Source organism: Argentina silus (genome assembly GCF_951799395.1).
Source record: "Argentina silus genome assembly, chromosome: 1".
Taxonomy (NCBI): Eukaryota; Metazoa; Chordata; class Actinopteri; order Argentiniformes; family Argentinidae; genus Argentina; species Argentina silus.
This window is the reverse complement of record NC_139655.1, coordinates 124879-129598: the sequence shown is the minus strand read 5'-3', so window position 1 is coordinate 129598 and position 4720 is coordinate 124879.

Sequence of the window (4720 nt, the reverse complement as noted above, 5' to 3'; positions counted from 1 at the left end):
ATAGTGTAGTCTATAGTGTGCTCTATAGTGTAGTCTGTAGTCTATAGTGTAGTCTATAGTGAAGTCTATAGTGAAGTCTATAGTGTAGTCTGTAGTGAAGTCTATAGCATAGTCTACAATCTATAGTCTATAGTGCAGTCTGTAGTCTATAGTGTAGTCTATAGTGTAATACATAGTCTATAGTGTAATCTATAGTGTAGTCTGTAATCTATACTGTAGTCTATATTCTATAGTTTAGTCTATAGTGTGGTCTATAGTCTATAGTGTAGTCTGTAGTCTATAGTGTAGTCTACAGTCTATAGTGTAGTCTATAGTGTAGTCTACAGTCTATAGTGTAGTCTATAGTGTAGTCTATAGTCTACAGTGTAGTCTGTAGTCTATAGTGTAGTCTATAGTCTATAGTGTCGTCTATAGCGTAGTCTGTAGTGTAGTCTATAGTTTAGTCTATAGTGTAGTCTATAGTCAATAGTGTAGTCTATGGTGTAGTTTATAGTATAGTTTGTAGTCTATAGTATAGTCTATAGTTTTGTCTATAGCATAGTCTGTAGGGTAGGCTATAGTTTAATCTATAGTGTAGTCTATAGTCTATAGTGTAGTCTATAGTGTAGTTTACAGTATAGTCTGTAGTTTATAGTATAGTCGATAGTGTAGTCTATAGTATAGTCTATAGTGTAGTCTATAGTATAGTCTATAGTCTATTGTCTGAAAGTTATAGTCTATAGTGTAGTCTGTAGTGAAGTCTATAGTTTAGTCTATAGTCTGTAGTCTGAAACCTATATTCTATAGAGTATTCTGGAGTCTATAGTCTATAGTGTAGTCTGTAGTGTGTAGTCCTTGTCTATAGTGTATTCTATAGTGTAGTTTATTGTGTTGTCTATAGTCTATAGTGTAGTCTGTAGTCTATAGTGTAGTCTATAGTGAAGTCTATAGTGTAGTCTGTAGTGAAGTCTATAGTGTAGTCTACAGTCTATAGTTGATAGTGTAGTCTGTAGTCTATAGTGTAGTCTGTAGTCTATAGTGTAGTCTATAGTCTGTAGTGTAGTCTATAGTGTATCTATAGTATAGTATAGTCTTTAGTGTAGTCTATAGTATAGTCTATAGTGTAGTCTATAGTCTATAGTTTGAAATCTATAGTATATAGTGTAGTCTGGAGTCTATAGTCTATAGTGTAGTCTGTAGTATGTAGTCCTTGTCTATAATGTATTCTATAGTGTAGTCTATAGTCTATAGTGTAGTCTGTAGTCAATAGTGTAATCTATAGTGAAATCTATAGTGTAGGTTGTAGTGAAGTCTATAGTTTAGTCTATAGTGTAGTCTATAGTGTAGTTTACAGTGTAGTCTATAGTCTATAGTGTAGTCTATAGTATAGTCTATAGTCTATAGTCTGAAACCTATAGTCTATAGAGTATTCTGGAGTCTATAGTCTATAGTGTAGTCTGTATTGTGTAGTCCTTGTTTATAGTGTATTCTATAGTGTAATCTATAGTGTTGTCTATAGTCTATAGTGTAGTCTATAGTGAAGTCTATAGTGTAGTCTATAGTTGAGTCTACAGTCTATAGTCTATTTTGTAGTCTGTAGTCTATAGTATAGTCTATAGTGTAGTCTATATTCTATAGTTTAGTCTATAGTGTAGTCTATAGTCTGAAATCTATAGTCTATAGTGTAGTCTGTAGTGTGTGGTCTATAGTGTAGTCTATAGTGAAGTCTATAGTGTAGTCTGTAGTGAAGTCTATAGTTTAGTCTATAGTTTAGTCTATAGTGTAGTCTATAGTGTAGTTTATAGTGTAGTCTGTAATCTATAGTATCGTCTATCGTGTAGTCTATAGTCTATAGTCTGAAACCTATAGTCTATAGAGTATTCTGGAGTCTATCGTCTATAGTGTAGTCTGTAGTGTGTAGTCCTTGTCTATAGTGTATTCTATAGTGTAGTCTATAGTGTTGTCTATAGTCTATAGTGTAGTCTACAGTTTATAGAAGACAGTGTAGTCTGTAGTCTATTGTGTAGTCTGTAGTGTAGTTTGTAGTCTATAGTGTAGTCTGTAGTCTATAGTGTAGTCTGTAGTGAAGCCTATAGTGTAGTCTACAGTCTATAGTCTATAGTGTAGTCTATAGTATAGTCTATAGTGTAGTCTATAGTATAGTCTATAGTGTAGTCTATAGTCTATAGTCTGAAATCTATAGTCTATAGTGTAGTCTGTTGTGTGTAGTCCTTGTCTATAGACGAACTCAGAAGAACTCAGACTGTCTCTGTTTGAATGAGTTGAAGGAGGGAACGTCTCTCCTCTCCTTTTTAATCACACCACAGGGACCACATGGAGGACAAGTGAAGGTGGGGAGCAGCCCTCCTCCTCCTCCTCTTTTTCCCCCTGTTCTCTGCCCTCCTCCTCCTCATTTTCCCCCTGTTCTCTGCCATCCTCCTCCTCCTCCTTTTCCCCTTGTTCTCTGCCCTCCTCCTCCTCCTCCTCCTTCTCCTCCTCACCCCCCTGTTGTCCGCACACCTCCATGGTGACCCTAACTTCTGTCTTTATCTTCACCGGCGTACTGGACTTCCTGGGTTTCTTCTTGGGCACCTGCTCAGCTGACACACTCCCTCCCCTCTGATTGGCTAGCGGGATAGCCACATAAGCCCCTCCCTCTGACTCACAAGAACTATGGGAGCTGGAAGAAGCTGATTGGTCTGTTGGCAACCCCCCCTGTGTCACCATGGAGACCAGGGAGGGGGGAGGGGGATTCTGGAAGGGGGGAGGGGGAATCTGGGAGGGGGGAGGGGGGGTCCGGAGAGTGAGGGGCTTCACTCTGCCCAGAGAGAAGCGGTCCAGCCTGGGCCGCTGCAGGGGAGGACCTGGACCCAGGAAGGGCTGCCCTAGGCAGGGGTGGAGCAGGCCGCTGGGGGGGTCAGGGCTGGGGGCTCTGGTCATGGTTGGGTGGTGGTGGGGGCTGTGGGGGTGGAGGAGGGGGTGGTGGCGGTTGTTGTCTTGGATGTGCGTGGCGTGTGTGTGTCCTGCGTGTGCTTGGCGTGCAAGCGGCGCGTGCGGCGCGTGTCTGAGCGTGGCGACGTGCAGCCGGGGATTGGGGTTGGCGCTGTGGCGGTTGCGGCTGCGCAGGGAGCTGAAGAGCATGCAGCAGCCTGGGACGGTGCAGCCGTGCTTCACCTTCAGGTGCACGGCGTTGTGGTGGATCTTCAGGGTGCCGCGGTCGTAGAAGCTCTTCCCACAGGAGGAGCAGCCCACCCTGCCCTTACGCAGCCTGGCGCCGGGGGGGGGGCGGGGGGGGCTCCCGCTGGGGGGGGGTAGACGGAGGGCAGAAGGAGGAGGAGGAGGAAGAGAGGCAGGAGGAGGACGAAGAGGAGGAGGATGTCATGAGGTCAGGGCGGGGACTGTTGCCGAGGTGACCGGGCCATCGATGCCGGTGGTCGTGGCGGTGGTCGTGTTGGTTCTGTTGCCGTGACAACCGCATGGCGGTAGAGTCGGGGCTGGGCCCGTCCGGTTCAGGTTTGGGTTCTGTGGTCCCGGTACTGGCTCCGCCTCCCCCGGCGCTCGGTAACCGGCTGTAACATCCGTTAAGGCAGGAAGATGATGAGTCGGAACCTCCGCTCTCTGAGCCCTCGTGCTGTTTGACCCCGACGGGCTTACGTAGCCAGCCCTGTCGGGTGGGAGGGGCCTGGCTGAGTGAGGGGGAGGGGCTAGGGAATTGGAAGGAGAGGAGAAAGGATGGACTGCGCTTCTCAAAATGGTGGATTCCAGACGGACTGGCCTTCTCAAAATGATGGATTCCAGACGGACTGGCCTTCTCAAAATGGTGGCCGGCAGCAGGTCCTGGGCTGTTCTGGAGCTGGGAGAAGGTCCCGGAGGTTCGGGGGGTTCCGTGGCGTCGGCTGTTCTCGATGAAGGCTCTGATGTTGGAGGCCGTCTTGAAGGCGGAGTCAGTGGCAGGAAGAGGAGGGGAAGGGGCCAGGCGGGTGACCTCTGATCCCTGCAAGGTCATCAGCTCCACGATTGGTCGGGTCTCTCCGAACCTCAGGAACTGTTTCAGGGTCACCGTCTCCTCGTCCCCAGACACCATGGTCCACACCTCCAACACCCGGCCAGAGGGATCCTGGGGGGACAGACAGACATTTACATTTTTTATTTGTTTTACTTTTTTTCACTTTGACCCAAAGTGACTTACAACTAGTATTTGTCTAAAGTAATTGAATCATCTATACATCAGAAGATGTCATCATAAGAAAATCTATGCTAGGACCAGGGGCTGTTGGCAGTCACAATGCTAGAGGAAGGAAGGATATTTTTTATCTTTTTAAATTATTATTGACAGTAGAGGAACTGTACAGGGGGGTAGTGGGGGTGAAGAGGTCTTTAGGGTTAGGGTTAGTACAGGGGGGTAGTGGGGGTGAAGAGGTCTCTAGGGTTAGGGTTAGTACAGGGGGGTAGTGGGGCTGAAGAGGTCTTTAGGAGGGACAGTTAAGATGTATCCTGAAGAGATGGGTCTTCAGTCTACAGTGGAAGATTGGTGGTGACTCTGCAGTCCTGACAGCAGTGGGAAAAGCTGTGACCAAATAGTGCGATCGCTATTTGTACCGATCTTCGTAGAGGCATCTTTGCATCTTCGTAGAGGCGGCGGTGCCAGGTGGCCAGCCGAGGTGAAAGAACAAAGTGATCAGGCTGGGTTTCGGGGTTAGGGTTAGTACAGGGTTAGGGTTAGTACAGGGGGGGTTTGGGG